The sequence below is a fragment of the Ovis aries genome, chromosome 25 (genome assembly GCF_016772045.2).
Source record: "Ovis aries strain OAR_USU_Benz2616 breed Rambouillet chromosome 25, ARS-UI_Ramb_v3.0, whole genome shotgun sequence".
Classification (NCBI taxonomy): domain Eukaryota; kingdom Metazoa; phylum Chordata; class Mammalia; order Artiodactyla; family Bovidae; genus Ovis; species Ovis aries.
In genome coordinates this window covers 1239379-1257287 of record NC_056078.1, presented here as the reverse complement: position 1 = coordinate 1257287, position 17909 = coordinate 1239379, and positions in this window count along the sequence as shown.

Here is a 17909-nt window from a genome sequence, read left to right as displayed (position 1 = left end):
CTACTTTCTGTCTTCATGAATTTGACTCCTCTGTGTACCTCATATAGGACTTCCCTGGTGGATCAGATGGTAAAGTGGGCAGGCACAGGAGGGCCTAGAGGAGCTATCCCAAGTTGAAGGTCAGGAACGGCGGCGGTAAGGAGTTACCCCTCATCCAAGGTAAGGAACAGTGGCTGTGCTTTGCTGGAGCAGCCGTGAAGAGATACCCCACGCCCAAGGTAAGAGAAACCCAAGTAAGATGGTAGGTGTTGCAAGAGGGCATCAGAGGGCAGACACACTGAAACCATACGCACAGAAAACTGGTCAAACTAATCACACTAGGACCACACCCTTGTCTAACTCAATGAAACCAAGCCATGCCTGCAGGGCAACCCAAGATGGGTGGATCATGGTGGAGAGGTCTGACAGAATGTGGTTTACTGGAGAAGGGAATGGCAAGCCACTTAAGTATTCTTGCCTTGAGAACCCCATGAACAGTAGGAAAAGGGAAAATGATAGGATACTGAAAGAGGAACTCCCCAGGTCGGTAGGTGCCCAATATGCTACTGGAGATCAGTGGAGAAATAACTCCAGAAAGAATGAATGGATGGAGCCAAAGAAAAAACAATACCCACTTGTGGATGTGACTCATAATAGAAGCAAGATCCGATGCTGCAAAGAGCAATATTGCATAGGAACCTGGAATGTCAGGTCCATGAATCAAGGTAAATTGGAAGCGGTCAAACACGAGATAGCAAGGGTGAACGTCGACATTCTAAGAATCAGCGAACTAAAATGGACTGGAATGGGTGAATTTAAATCAGATGACCATTATATCTACTACTACGGGCAGGAATCCCTCAGAAGAAATGGAGTAGCCATCATGGTCAACAAAAGAGTCCGAATGCAGTAGTTGGATGCAATCTCAAAAATCACAGAATGATCTCTGTTCGTCTCCAAGGCAAACTGTTCAATATCACACTAATCCAAGTCTATGCCCCAACCAGTAACACTGAAGAAACTGAAGTTGAACGGTTTTATGAAGACCTACAAGACCTTTTAGAACTAACACCCCCAAAAGATGTGTTTTTCATTATAGGGGACTGGAATGCAAAAGTAGGAAGTAAAGAAACACCTGGAGTAACAGGCAAATTTGGCCTTGAATGTGGAATGAAGCAGGGCAAAGACAAATAGAGTTTTGCCAAGAAAATGCACTGGTCATAGCAAACACCCTCTTCCAACAACACAAGAGAAGACTCTACACATGGACATCACCAGATGGTCAACACTGAAGTCAGATTGATTTTATTCTTTGCAGCCAAAGATGGAGAAGCTCTATAGAGTCAACAAAAACAAGACCAGAAGCAGACTGTGGCTCAGATCATGAACTCCTTATTACCAAATTCAGACTCAAATTGAAGAAAATAGGGAAAACTGTTAGACCATTCAGGTATGACCTAAATCAAATCACTTATAATTATACAGTGGAAGTGAGAAATAGATTTAAGGGCCTAGATGTGATAGATAGACTGCCTGATGCACTATGGACTGAGGTTCGTGACATTGTACAGGAGACAGGGATCAAGACCATCCCCATGGAAAAGAAATGCAAAAAAGCAAAATGGCTGTCTGGGGAGGCCTTACAAATAGCTGTGAAAAGAAGAGAGGTGAAAAGCAAAGGAGAAAAGGAAAGATATAAGCATCTGAATGCAGAGTTCCAAAGAATAGCAAGAAGAGATAAGAAAGCCGTCTTCAGTGATCAATGCAAAGAAATAGAGGAAAAGAACAGAATGGGAAAGACTAGAAATCTCTTCAAGAAAATTAGAGATACCAAGGGAACATTTCATGCAAAGATGGGCTCAATAAAGGACAGAAGTAGTATGGACCTAACAGAAGTAGAAGATATTAAGAAGAGGTGGCAAGAATACACGGAAGAACTGTACAAAAAAGATCTTCACGACCCAGATAATCATGATGATGTGATCACTAATCTAGAGCCAGACATCTTGGAAACTGAAGTCAAGTGGGCCGTGAAAAGCATCACTATGAACAAAGCTAGTGGAGGTGATGGAATTCCAGTTGAGCTCTTTTAAATCCTGAAAGATGATGCTGTGAAAGTGCTGCACTCAATATGCCAGCACATTTGGAAAACTCAGCAGTGGCCACAGGACTGGAAAAGGTCAGTTTCATTCCAATTCCAAAGAAAGGCAATGCCAAAGAATGCTCAAACTACCGCACAATTGCACTCATCTCACAAGCTAGTAAAGTAATGCTCAAAATTCTCCAAGCCAGGCTTCAGCAATATGTGAACCGTGAACTCCCTGATGTTCAAGCTGGTTTTAGAAAAGGCAGAGGAACCAGAGATCAAATTGCCAACATCTGCTGGATCATGGAAAAAACAGGAGAGTTCCAGAAAAACATCTATTTCTGCTTTATTGACTATGACAAAGCCTTTGACTATGTGGATCACAATAAACTGTGGGAAATTCTGAAAGAGATGGGAATACCAGACCACCTGACCTGCCTCTTGAGATATCTGTATGCAGGCCAGGAAGCAACAGTGAGAAGTGGACATGGAACAACAGACTGGTTCCAATAGGAAAAGGAATGTCAAGGCTGTATATTGTCACCCTGCTTATTGAACTTCTATGCAGAGTACATCATGAGAAACGCTGGACTGGAAGAAACACAAGCTGGAATCAAGATTGCCGGGAGAAATATCAATAACCTCAGATATGCAGATGACACCACCCTTATGGCAGAAAGTGAAGAGGAGCTAAAAAGCCTCTTGATGAAAGTGAAAAAGGAGAGCGAAAAAGTTCGCTTAAAGCTCAACATTCAGAAAACAAAGATCATGGCATCTGGTCCCATCACTTCATGAGAAATAGATGGGGAAACAGTGGAAAGAGTGTCAGACTTTATTTTCTGGGGCTCCAAAATCACTGCAGATGGTGACTGCAGCCATGAAATTAAAAGACGCTTACTCCTTGGAAGAAAAGTTATGACCAACCTAGATAGTATAGTCAAAAGCAGAGACATTACTTTGCCGACTAAGGTCCATCTAGTCAAGGCTATGGTTTTTCCTGTGGTCATGTATGGATGTGAGAGTTGGACTGTGAAGAAGGCTGAGCGCTGAAGAATTGATGCTTTTGAACTGTGGTGTTGGAGAAGACTCTTGAGAGTCCCTTGGACTGCAAGGAGATCCAACCAGTCCATTCTGAAGGAGATCAACCCTGGGATTTCTTTGGATGGAACGATGCTAAAGCTGAAGCTCCAGTACTTTGGCCACCTCATGCGAAGAGTTAACTCTTTGGAAAAGACTCTGATGCTGGGACGAATTGGGGGCAGGAGGTGAAGGGGATGACCGAGGAGAAGATGGCTGACTGGCATCACTGACTTGATGGACGTGAGTCTGAGTGAACTCAGGGAGCTGGTGATGGACAGGGAGGCCTGGCGTTCTGCATTTCATGGGGTCACAAAGAGTCGGACACGACTGAGCTACTCAACTGACAAATCGGGAGCTCTGGGTTTGATCCCTGGGTCGGGAAGAGCCCCTGAAGAAGGAAATGGCAACCCACTCCAGTACTGTTGACTGGAGAATCCCACAGATGGAGGAGCCTGGTATGCTACAGTCTACAGGGTTGCAAAGAGTCGGACACGACTGAGGGACTTCACTTTCACTTTTCATGTACCTCATATACATGGAATTGTATAGTATTTGTCCTGTTTTACTTGCTTTACTTACTACAATGTCCTCAAGGTTCATCCATGTTGTAGTTGTGTCAGAACTTCCTTCCTTTTTAATGCTGAATAATATTTGGCTCAGTGGTTTAAAAAGAAAAAAAAAAAACAAAAAACAAAAACAAGCCAATGCAGGAACAGCAGGAGATGTGGGTTTGATCCCTGGGTCAAAAAGATCCCTTGGAGGAGGAAATAGCAGCACATCCAATATCCTTGCCTGGATAATCCCATGGACAGAGGAGCCTGGCGGGCTACAGTCCATGGGGTCACAAAGAATTGAACAGGAGTGAGTGACTCAACACACATGCAATATTTCATTATATGTGTATATTACATTGGTTTATCCATTCGTCTTGGATGGACACAGGTTGTTTCCATTTTTGGGGTATTTTGAGTAATTCTTTAGTCGACATGCTTGTACAGATATCTGTTCAAGGCCTTGTTTTTCACAGTGACAACACCATTTTACATTTTATTTTCACAGCAATAGTGCATAAATGCACTATTTCTCCATTTCCTCACCAACATTTTCAAGAGCCAAGAAAATTATGGAGAAGCCATGGGTTGTTTCCCATTGAACTATCTTCCTGGTGTCATTGTCAGGAAGCCAGACATTTCCTGAGAATAAAAAAATAATGGCATCTCTTAACATATGTAACTCTATTTCTTTCAATTGATCGCTGAGGAAGGCATTCTTATCTCTTACTATTCTTTGGAACTCTGCATTCAGATGCTTATATCTTTCCTTTTCTCCTTTGCTTTTCACCTCTCTTCTTTTCACAGCCATTTGTAAGACCTCCCCAGACAGGCATTTTGCTTTTTTGCATTTCTTTTCCATGGGGATGGTCTTGATCCCCGTCTCCTGTACAAAGTCAGGAACCTCATTCCATAGTTCATCAGGCACTCTATCTATCAGATCAGTCCCCTAAATCTATTTCTCACTTCCACTGTATAATCATAAGGGATTTGATTTAGGTCATACCTGAATGGTCTAGTGGTTTCTGCCACTTTCTTCAATTTAAGTCTGAATTTAGCAATAAGGAGCTCATGATCTGAGCCACAGTCAGCTCCTGGTCTTGTTTTTGTTGACTGTATAGAGCTTCTCCATCTTTGGCTGCAGAGAATATAATCAATCTGATTTTGGTGTTGACCATCTGGTGATGTCCATGTGTAGAGTCTTCTCTTGTGTTGTTGGAAGAGGGTGTTTGCTATGACCAGTGCATTCTCTTGGCAAAATTCTATTAGCCTTTGCCCTGCTTCATTCCGTATTCCAAGGCCAAATTTGCCTGTTACTAAGGCAATGGCACCTCACTCCAGTACTCTTGCCTGGAAAATCCCATGGATAGCGGAGCCTTGTAGGCTGCAGTCCATGGGGTCACTAAGGGTCTTCACTTTTACTTTTCCACTTTCATGCACTGGAGAAGGGAATGGCAACCCACTCCAGTGTTATTGCCTGGAGAATCCCAGGGACAGGGGAGCCTGGTGGGCTGCCGTCTATGGGGTCGCACAGAGTCAGACACGACTGAAGCGACTTAGCAGCAGTAGCAGCCAGGTGTTTCTTGACTTCCTACTTTTGCATTCCAGACCCCTATAATGAAAAGGACATCTTTTTTGGGTGTTAGTTTTAAAGGTCTTGTAGGTCTTCACAGAACCGTTCAACTTCAGCTTCTTCAGCATAACTGGTTTGGGCATAGACTTGGATTACTGTGATACTGAATTGTTTGCCTTGGAAACGAACAGAGATCGTTCTGTCGTTTTTGAGATTGCATCCAAGTACTGCATTTTGGACTCTTTTGTTGACCATGATGGCTACTCCATTTCTTCTGAGGGATTTCTGCCCACAGTAGTAGATATAATGGTCATCTGATTTAAATTCACCCATTCCATTCCATTTTAGTTCGCTGATTTTTAGAATGTCAACGTTCACTCTTGCCATCTCCTGTTTAACCACTTCCAATTTGCCTTGATTCATGGACCTGACATTCCAGGTTCCTATGCAATATTGCTCTTTACAGCATCGGACCTTGCTTCTATCACGAGTCACATCCACAGCTGGGTATTGCTTTTACTTTGGCTCCATCCCTTCATTCATTCTGGAGTTATTTATCCACTGATCTCCAATAGCATATTGGGCACCTATTGATCTGGGAAATTCCTCTTTCAGTGTCCTATTATTTTGCCTTTTCATACTGTTCATGGGGTTCTAAAGGCAAGAATAGTGAAGTGGTTTGCCATTCCTTTCTCCAGCGGACCACATTCTGTCAGACCTCTTCACCATGATCCACCTGTCTTGGGTGGCCCCACAGGGCATGGCTTAGTTTCATTGAGTTAGACAAGGGTGTGGTCCTAGTGTGATTAGATTGACTAGTTTTCCGTGATTATGGTTTCAGTGTGTCTGCCCTCTAATGCCCTCTTGCATCACCTACCGTCTTACTCGGGTTTCTCTTACCTTGGACATGGGCTATCTCTTCACAGTTGCTCCAGCAAAGCGCAGCCGCTGCTCCTTAACTTGGATGAGGGGAATCTCCTCACTGCCACCCCTCCTGACCTTGAATATGGAGTAGCTCCTCTCGGCCCTCCTGCTCCAGCGCAGCCACTGCTCCTTGGAGGTGTAGTTGCTTCTCTCGGCCGAAGCCCCTGACCTCGAGGGTGGGGTAGCTCCTCCCGGCCACCGCCCCTGGCCTCAGGCGTGGGGTAGCTCCTCTTGGCCACTGCCTGTCAGGTATGGGGTCCTCCCGGCTTCTGCCCCTGATCTCGGACGTGGGGTAGCTCCTCTCGGCCCCGCTTGTGTGCCATCATAGCCACCCACAATTGTGCACTGTCGCAGCCTTTATTTTTTGGGCTTCAAAATCACTGCAGATGGTGACTGCAGCCATGAAATTAAAAGATGCTTACTCCTTGGAAGGAAAGTTTTGACCAAACTGAATAGCATATTGAAAAGCAGAGACATTACTTTGACAACAAAGGTCCGTTTAGTCAAGGCTGTGGTTTTTCCAGTGGTCATGTATGGATGCGAGAGTTGGACTGTGAAGAAAGCTGAGCTCCGAAGAATTGATGCTTTTGAACCATGGTGTTGGAGAAGACTCTTGAGAGTCCCTTGGACTGCAAAGAGATCCAACCGGTCTATTCTAAAGGAGATCAGCCCTGGGTGATCTTTGGAAGGAATGATGCTAAAGCTGAAACTCCAGTACTTTGGCCCCCTGATGTGAAGACTTGACTCACTGGAAAAGACTCTGATGCTGGGAGGGATTGGGGACAGGAGGAAAAGGGGACGACAGAGGCTGAGATGGCTGGATGGCATCACCAACTCGATGGACGTGAGTTTGAGTGAACTCCGGGAGTTGGTGATGGACAGGGAGGCCTGGCGTGCTGCAATTCATGGGGTCACAAAGAGTCAGACATGACTGAGCGACTGAACTGAACATATGTAACAGCAGCAAAAGAGAATAATGGGAAAAATATAAAACAAGAGGATAAATGATGGAAAATATTATGGATTTCAAGGAATATAGATGACAGTTCTGAGAAAGAGAGTAAAAGAAACCAAGCTTCATGTGAATAAAAGGCTGCAAGTCTTCCCCAGGTCACCAGCAATAAGGACAGTAGAAACGAGGTAGGAGATAGATAGGCCCCTGGGCTGGACACCTGGCGTCTGTCAAGTGGGGTAAAATTGAAGCTTTGTTTTCCTAGAGACTCCAAGGACAAAATTAATGACAGGAGCTGAGCTCTGCTGGAGTAAAGAGATAAGATGACCACTCCTGATGTCAAGGAGATCTACCTAACTAAAGAAAGGCTCCTCAGGAGTCAAAAAGAAGACGGCACCATGCCATAATAGGTGATATCAAGCCTCCCCCAGGCCTCTGTGCTGGAATCCATCTTAGAAAAAGATGCGCATGCAGATGGGGGAGGGTCCTAGGGCAGATCAGATGTGGGAAAAGAAGTGAGATAACTTGGCCAAAGGTAAAACTGCTCTGTATAATGGCTTAATCACCTGTTTATGGTGCTCTTCCTCAGGGAGGACACTCACACCCCTTCTCTCTAGGTGCATATTCCTGCCTTGCTTCTGTCTTAACTAAACAAACCCTTTCTCTGTGTGCTCTGCCACTTGTGCTGTGTCTCTAATAGTAAACTTTGTTCCCATCTCTACAGTTTTCGACTCTTTGAGAAATTAAGTTTTCAAACAGGGTAAGAGTCAGGGAAACTTTGCTTCTAGTTTCCAGTCCTCGGTGATCTAGTGGTCAGGATTCCTGGTTTTCCATCCAGGCTACCCAAGTTCAATTCTTAGCAGGGAACTAAGACTCTGCTTCATGACCACTTGCTGCTATCTTCCCAAGGTCAGAAAAACCAAAAGAAACATCTTGAGAGAAGTGAACAGAGGGTGATGGAGAAGTTCATTTATTTACTGAGCTTGTTTTATGTGTCAGGCAATTTTGGAGACACTGGAGGTTAGACCATTGAACACAATAGACAAGTCCCACCTTCATGGAGTTTTCATGATAGAGAAGGAAGCTGATGATTAAGGAAATATATAGCATTTTAGATGGTAAGTTCTATGGAGAGAATGACACAGAGTAAGGGTAAAAGGAGTACATTGGCAGGACTGGTATGTGTTCCCATGCTATACAGAAAGACCAGAAGTAGACCCTCGATTATAGTGATATTTGAATAGAAATCTGAAGGAACAGAGGGACTGAGAGTGAATCATTCAGGTATCTGGAAGCAGAACAACCAGACAGAAGAAAGAGAATGAGAAAAGGCACTAGGGCAGAAACAAGCCCAGGGATATTGGAGGAACAGTATGGAAACGCATGTGGCTTGAAGGGATGGGAGAAGGGAAAGTGAGAGGAAACAGTGTCAAGAGTAGCAGGGGGCCAAATTGTGCAGGGACTTTGGGTCTTATTCTGAGAGAGCTGACAAGCCCCAGAGGAGTTAGAATGAGGGATGGTGTGACCTAACTCCTGTTTTTAAAATATCATTCTGTTGGAGTATTTGGCAAAAAGAGGAAACTGTCTAGGGCTGATTGCAAGCAGAGAAGCCAGTTGGAATGCAATTGCCATAATCCAGGACAGATGGCAGTAGCTGGGATGAGGGTGGGAGTGATGGTTGTGGAGGAAGTTGTCAGGGTTTAAATGTATTTTGAAGGTTAAGCTGTCAACATTTGGTGATGATTTGGACGTGGAGTGTGAGGGAAAGAGAGGGTTAAAATGATGTCTGGACTTTGGCCTGAGCTACCGGTAGGTTTGGCTTGTCATTTGCTGAGAAGACCAGAGTAAGAGAGATTTGGTGAGAGTGACCAGGAGTTCAGGTTTGGACTTAGTCTTAGAAGCTAATTAGATGTGGAGTGGTTAAGAAGGTAGTTGTATGCAACAGTTGGCAGCCCAGGGAAAGTTGGGGTGAGAAAGGCAGCCCCATACATAGCCCAGCCACCTCTGACTGTGAATGTCACCACAGCCAAAGATTAGCGGCTGGAACATAATTCACATATCTCACTTTTTTTTATGTTATAAGGTATTTGTAATGAGTTGCATAGATCTAAAACCTAACAGAATTAAGTATCAGTAATGTATATAACAATATATTTTCAAGTAATATTTTTCAGTAAAGACTATATCCTCCCCATGACCCATATGTATTCATCTTGTCTCTTGTCTCCCTGTTAGAGCCCCCCATATCGCCTCCCACCACCCAGAGCCTCATGCCACAACAGTGACCCAGGGTCCTGTATCTCGTTCCTCAGAAGCCTCAAGCCCTGAGCTCCAGCCATCCTACAAGTGTCAACCCTTCCTTCCAGGGGTAGTTTTATATTTATTCTAGTGATTATGTGATTAACATCCCTCTTGCTCATTACAGTGTAAACCTAGTATAAAATTTTATTCACAGTAGTTTCTCTGGGACCTAGCCTATATCTGGCACAGATACTCAATCATTGTTGCATAGGTGAGTAAAGAGAAAGGAAAGCAGACAATAACATTTTACCTTAATGGTTTGAGAAACCTGAGCAACAAATGTGGTCACTAAGGTCCAAGCCCTCTAGTTTAATATTAATAATACCTTTAAAACCATGATAAAGTGAAAGAAAAAATTTAGATGTGTTTACATGTTATTTGTTGTTGTTCAGTCACCCAGTCACGTCTGACTCTGCCACCGTATGGACTACAGCATGCCAGGCCTCCCTGTCACTCACCATCTTTTGGAGTTTGCACAAGTTCATGTTCATTGCATTGGTGATGCCATCCAGCCATCTCATCCTCTGACGCCCTCTTCTACTTCTGCCCTCAATCTTTTCCAGTACCAGGGACTTTTCCAATGAGCCATCTTTTCAAATCAGATAACCAAACTACTGGAGCTTCAGCTTCAGCCTCAGTCCTTCCAGTGAATATTCAGGGCTGATCTCCCTTAAGATTGACTGGTTTGATCTCCTTGCTGTCCAAGAGACTTTCAGGAGTCTTCTCCAGTACTACAGTTTGAAGTCATCCTATAAGAGGATCCTACTTCCCAAAGAGCTAAAAAAACTTATAAAATTGCCCCTCACACCTTTGCATTTCATATTTGATGACATTTCCATCATTCTTTACATATTCATAAATTTTGTACTTTTTCTTTGACAGTTTTTTAAAGAAATTGAATACACTCTCAACTGACTTTTAAATACCAGTCAACTGAGGTTAAAGTTTCACTGTCAGCATACCTGATGGTTTGTATCATTGTTTTAATCAAATTAAGTTTATAAGATCTATACTTTTATCACTATTATTGGCACTTTCATTTTCCTTTCATTTTTATAAAATAATGAGGGACAAATGCACTATAATACTTGAATGCATACACTATTGTACAGATGGAAATGGTGACAGTAAAACAGAGTAGGAAGTTCAAGCAATCCATCCTTCCACCTAAACAAGGATCCAACTGGACACAACTGTCTGGAGTAACAATTTTTGAACCCTGTCATCTAGTTAAACACTTATAGTATCCAGGGGAGACCTTGATAAAGAGGCCAGCATGTTTCAATGATTTCAGCCTGTTGTATATTAGATTACCAGTTACCAGTGCCTAACCCTGTGGCAGGCATCTGTGGGGATAATTGCCAGCACTCCCGGTGTAGCTTCCTAGAACCAGGCTGGACATAGGACCTTCTCTTCCAAATGTCAAGATTGTGTATTCTGATTGCTAGTTGCTGCTTTTGGTCACTGAGGAACTAGCAGTCACTGTTTCAGCTCCCATGGGTTGCAGTGGCTTCCCAAGAACTTAAAGAGACTCTCCTTTTTGGAATCAAACATTTAAGTAAATCTTTGTCAAGACATTGACTGACCACGGAGAAAATGGAATAGAAACTTCAGCAACAATACACAACAAGGAATACATACTTTGCAAAAATAGTCTGGAAAAGTCACAAAAGATGGGTCCAATTCTCAAAAAGCAATTTCTGAGGACTTTCAGAATGACCATAATATCTGAAATGTCCAGCTTCTCAATAAAAAACTATAAAATTTGCAAATAAATAGGAAAACATAGCCCATTCATGGGAAAGAAGCTTTTGGTATTGGAGGAGATTCTTGAGAGTCCCTTGGACTGCAAGGAGATCCAACATGTCCACCCTAAAGGAAATCAGTTCTAAATATTCATTGGAAGGACTGATGCTGAAGCTGAAACTCCAATATTTTGGCCACCTGATGGGAAGAACTGACTCATTTGAAAAGACCCTGATGGTGGGAAGACCCTGAGGCAGGAGAAGAAGGTGATGATAGAGGATGAAATGGTTGGATGGCATCACTGACTCGATGGACATGAGTTTGAGGAAGCTCTGGGAGTTGGTGATGGACAGGGAAGCCTGGCGTACTGCAGTCCATGGGGTTGCAGGGAGCTGGACACGACTGAGCAACTGAACTGAACTGACTGATCCCTAGGGAAGCCTAGACATTGAAATTATTACTCAAGATGTTAAATCAACTGTCTCAAATATGTTCTGTGAGCTAAAAGAAATCATGTACAACAAACAAAAGGAAATCAAGGAGACAATATATGAACAAAATAAGAACGTTAATCAAAATATTGATATTATAAAAAGAAACTGAGCACATTGTGGAGCTAAAAAGTACAATAACTAAGATAAAAACTTTACCAAAGGAGTTCAACAGCAAGTTGATTAAGTGGAAGAAAGGATCAGTGAATTTAAACAGAAGAACATTGAAATTATCCTGTCTTTGGCACAGAAAGAAAAAAAAATGAGGAAAATGACCAGAAGCTGAGGGATCTATAGAACACCATCAAATGCACCAATGTTCACATTATCGGACTTCTGCAGGGGAAGAAAGAAATGAGCAGAAAAACAATTTGAGAAAAAATAGTCCCAAGCTTCCCAAATCTGAGGGGAGATATGAATATATGCATCCAAGAATCTCAGTGAACTCCAATAAGGATTAAATTCTAAAGAAATCCACATAGAAACACATTACAGCCAAACTGCTAAAACACAAAGACAAACAGAGAATCTTGAAAGTAGCAAGAAAAAAAAATGACTCATTATGGCCAAGCAATCCTCAACGAAATAAATAGTTAATTTCTTCTCAATAACCATAAAAGCCAGAAAACAGTAAGACTTCTATCAACCTAAAAGTCTATACCTAGCAAAACTATCTTTCAAGAATGAGGGATAAATTAACATATTTCTAAATAAACAAATGCTGAGAGTTAATCACCAGTAGACCTGCTTTATAAGAAATGCAAAGGAGAATTCTTCACACTGAAATTAAAAGCCACTAGAGAATAGCTTCAGTCAGTAAAGAGTCTTCCTGCAGTTCAGAAAACCTGGGTTCAATCCTTAGATTGAGAAGATCCCCTGGAGAATGAAATGCAACCCACTTCAGTATTCTTGCCTGGAAAATCTCATGGACCGAAGAGTCTGGTGGGCTATAGTCCATGGGGGTTGCACGAGTCGGACACGACTTAGTGACTAAACCATCACCAAGGATGTCATCAATAGAGTGATAATATAATGCGCAGAATGAGAGAAAGTATTTGCAAAAAAATCTGCAGATCATATATCTGATACACAGTTAAAATACAGAATATATAAAGAAACTCTAAAACTCAACAATAAAAAAAAATCAAACAGCCCAAATCAAAAATGGGCAAAGAATTTGATGGACATTTCTCCAAAGAAGATATACAAATGGAAGCAAACACATGAAAAGATGTAAATAACCTTAGTCTTTAGAGAAATACAAATCAAAAAACTGCAATGAGATACCACTTCATATCCACTAGCATGATTATTATGAAAAATTAGAAAATAAAAAGTGTTGGTGAGGATGTGAAGACATTGGTACACTTATACACTGCTGGTGAGAACATACAATGTTATCGTTGCTGCATCGCACCATTTAGTGGTTACCTCAAAAAGGTAAACATAAGATCCATCAATTTCACTCTAAGCATATGCCCAAAGAATTGAAAGCAAGTATTCAAAACAGATACTTCTATACTCCTGTTTACAGCAGCATTATTCACAATATACCAAAAGGTACAAACAGTTCAAACATCCCTCAACAGATGGATGGATAAGGAAGTTGTGGTCAGGGGTGGGGAAAGAAGGAGAGGGTAGGACGAATGGAGAGAATAACATATACACTGTCATGTGTAAAATAGCCAGTGGGGATTTGCTGTGTGACTCAGGAAACTCAAACTGGGGCTCTGTAACAACCTAGAGGGGTGGGATGGGGTGGGAGGTGTGAGGGAGGTTGAACAGGGAGGGGACATACGTGTACCTATGAGTGATTCATGTTGACATATGGCAGAAACCAACACAGTATTGTAAAGCAATCATCCTTCAATTAAAGATAAATAAATTTTTTAAAAAGAAACCATACAACAGAATACTATTTAGGCCTTAAAAAAAAAAGAAATTCTGACACATCCTAGAACATGGATGACCTTGAAGACATTATGCTACATAAAATAACCCAGACACAAAAGAATAAATATGGTAATAAATCCACTTATATGAGGTATATAGAACACACAAACTCATGAGACAGAAAGTAGAAGTAACTTGAGGCTGCTCAGAGTGGTAGTGGAGAGGTATTGTTTGTTGTTTTTTTTTTTTTTTAATTTTTAGTTTTTTATTTTTCAAACTTCAAAATCCTTAATTCTTACATGCATTCCCAAACATGAACCCCCCTCCCACCTCCCTCCCCACAACATCCCCCTGGGTCATCCCCATGCACCAGCCCCAAGCATGCTGCATCCTGCGTCAGACATAGACTGGCGATTCAATTCACATGATAGTATACATGTTAGAATGTCATTCTCCCGAATGCGTACAGAGTTTCTATTTAGGATGATGAGAATTATCTGGAATTGAATAGTGGTGGTGGTTATACAACAGTGTGAATGTAATTAATGCAGTTGAATTGTTCACTTACGATGGTTAAAAAAGGAATTTTTTTTTTGCATTTTGTCACAATATAAAAATAATAAAATAAAACAGGGCTTCCCTGGTTGTTCGGTGGTTCAGTGTTTAAGAGTCTGCCTGCCAATGTAGGGGACACAGATTCAATCCCTGGTCTGGGAGGATCCCACATGCCATGAGGCAACTAGGTCTGTGCACCACAACTACTGAATCCTGAGAACCCTAGAGCTTGTGCACCATAACAAGAAAAGCCACCCCAAAGAGAAGACTGCATTGCACAACTATAGAGTAGCCCCTACCCATTACAGCTAGAGAAGGCCCTTGTGCAGCAACAAAGATCCAGTGCAGCCAAAAATAAATTAAATAAATAAAAATGTAAAAGACAATAAAAAGATCAACCCAGGTATACTGTCCACATTTGTCATTTTATCACCAGCCCCTGACTCATAGCAGACACTCAAAAAGTATTTGTTGAACACATGAATGAATGAATGAATGTTAGCAAGAGGCAGTTCTCAAACTGTGTGCTATTAGAATGTATTTCTGTGTCAGAATATTTGGAGGCTTTGTCAGTGCATACATTGCTGGGCCCAGAGCTCCTGATTTAACAGATCAAGGATGAAACCTGAGAATTTGCATTTCTGACAAGTTTCCAAGGTAACACTGATGCTGCCAGTCTGGGACCACACATTGAGAACTACTGATTTACAAGAACAATCACCATTGTTGAAGAACAAGGCCCCTGCTCAAATATGAAGTAAATAAGTAAAGCCTTAGATTCCTCTTAAAATCCTAGGCTGGGGAGCCCAAAACATGACTGAATCTCTTATCACCCTAAGTGGAGGATACAGAAAGCCAGATTTAAAAAGATTGAAAGAGAAAGTAATAGAGCTTTTTGTATATGTGACTGTTAAATTTTTACTCAATAAAACAGGTAAAGAAAACAGTTCCTGAAGGAAGTTAGTCCTCAATGAGACCCATAAAGGCAAAACCAGAAACACTGAAATTCTGAGTGCTGCTCACTAGTTGTGTAACTTAGGGTGGAATAGCCACCCTAAGTTGCTCTCTGAACTTCAAATACTATACCTTAAAATAGAGATGGGCTTCCCTGGTGGCTCAGGTCAGTTCAGTCCAGTCACTCAATCGTGTCCGACTCTTTGTGACCCCATGGACGGCAGCAAGCCAGGCTTCCCTGTTCATCACCAACTCCCGGAGCTTGCTCAAACTCATGTCCATCAAGTTGGTGATGCCATCCAACCATCTCATCCTCTGTCATCTCCTTCTCCTCCTGCCTTCAATCTTTCCCAGCATCAGAGTCTTTCCTTGTTGAAAAAAATTAAGTTATTTTAATTGGAGGCTAATTACTTTGCAGTATTGTAGTGGGTTTTGCCATACGTTGACATGAATCAGCCACAGGTGTACATGTGTTCCCCGTCCCTCTGGGCTTCCAGTGCACTGGCTTTGAGTGCCCTGTTTCATGCATCAAACTTGGACTGGTGATCTATTTCACATATGGTAATATACATGTTTCAGTGCTATTCTCTCAAATCATCCCACCCTCGCCTTCTCCCACAGAGTCCGAAAGTCTGTTCTTTACATCTGTCTCTTTTGCTGTCTCACATATAGGGTCATTGATACTGTCTTTCTAAATTCCATATATATGCACTAATATGGTGTTTTCCTTTCTGGCTTATTTCACTCTGTATAATGGCTTGAGTTTCATTCACCTCCTTAGAACTGATTCAAATGCATTTTTAATAGCTGAGTAGTGTTCCATTGTGTATATGTACCACAACTTTCTTTTCTAATAAGTCGGCTCTTCAAATCAGGCTGGCAAAGTATTGGAGCTTCAGCATCAGTCCTTCCAATGAATATTCAGAACTGATTTCCTTTAAGATTGACTGGTTTGATCTCCTTGCAGTCCCAGGGACTCTTAAGAGTCTTCTCCAACACCACAGTTCAAAAGCGTCAATTCTTCAATGCTCAGCTTTCTTTATACTCCAACTCTCACATCCATACATGACTACTGGAAAAACCACAGCTTTGACTAGATGGACCTTTGTCAGCAAAGTAATGTCTCTGCTTTTTAATATGCTATCTAGGTTCCTCATAGCTTTTCTTCCAAGGAGCAAGTGTCTTTTAATTTCATGGCTTCAGTCACCATCTGGAGTGATATTGGAACCCCAAAAAATAAAATTTGTCACTGTTTCCATTGCTTCCACATCTATTTGCAGTTAAGTGATAGGACCAGATGCCACGATCTTAGTTTTTTGAATGCTGAGTTCTACACCAGCTTTGTCAGTCTGCTCCTTCACCTTCATCAAGAGGCTCTTCAGTTCCTCTTCACTTTCTTCCATAAGGGTGGTGTCATCTACATATCTGAGGTTATTGATATTTCTCCCAGAAATCTTGATTCCAGCTTGTGTTTCATCCAGCTGAACATTTCACATGATGTACGCTGCATATAAGTTAAATAAGCAGGGTGACAATATACAGCCTTGATGCACTCCTTTCCGGATTTGGAACCAGTCTGTTGTTCCATGTCCAGTTCTAACTGTTGCTTCTTGACCTGCATACAGATTTCTCAAGAGACACGTCAGGTGGTCTGGTATTCCCATATCTTGAAAAAATTTTCCAGTTTGTGGTTATCCACACAATCAAAGGCTCTAGCATAGTCAATAAAGGAGAAGTAGATGTTTTTCTGGAACTCTCTGGCCTTTTAGATGATCCAGCAGATGTTTGCAATTTGACCTCTGGGTCCTCTGCCTTTTCTAAATTGAGCTTGGACATCTGGAAGTTCATGGTTCACGTACTGTTGAAGCCTGGCTTGGAGAATTTTGAGCATTACTTTGCTAGTGTGTGAGATGAGTGCAATTGTGCGGTAGTTTGAGCTTTCTTTGGGATTGCCTTTCTTTGGGATTAGAATGAAAACTGACCTTTTCCAGCTGAGTTTTCCAAATTTGCTGACATATTGAGTGCAGCACTTTCACAGCATTATCTTTGAGGATTTGAAACAGCTCAGCTGGAATTCCATCATCTCCACTAGCTTTGTTTATAGTGATGCTTCCTAAGACCCACTTGACTTGGCATTCCAGGATGTCTGGCTCTAGGTGAGTGATCACACCATCGTGGTTATTAAGATCTTTTCTGTATAGTTCTGTGTATTCTTGCCACCTCTTCTTAATATCTTCCGCTTCTGTTAGGTCCATGCCATTTCTGTCCTCTATTGAGCCCACCTTTGCATGAAATGTTCCCTTGGTATCTTTAATTTTCTTGAAGAGATCGCTAGTCTTTGCCATTCTATTGTTTTCCCCTATTTATTTTCACTGATCACTGAGGAAGGCTTTCTTATCTCTCCTTGCTATTCTTTGCAACTCTGCATTCAGATGCGTATATCTTTCCTTTTTCCTTTGCCTTTAGCGTCTCTTCTTTTCTCAGCTATAGGTAAGGCCTCCTCCAACAATTGTGCCTTTTTGCATTTTCTTCCTTGGGAATGGTCTTGATCAGTGCCTCCTGTAAAATGTCACAAACCTCTGTCCATAGCTTTTCAGGCACTCTGTCTATCAGATCTAGTCCCTTGAATCTATTTGTCACTTCTACTGTATAATCATAAGGGATTTTATTTAGGTCATACCTGAATGCACTAGGGATTTCCCCTACTTTCTTCAATTTACATCTGAATTTTGCAATAAAGAGTTCATGATCTGAACCACAGTCAGCTCCTGGTCTTGTTTTTGATGACTGTATAGAACTTCTGGTGGCTCTGACAGTAAAGATC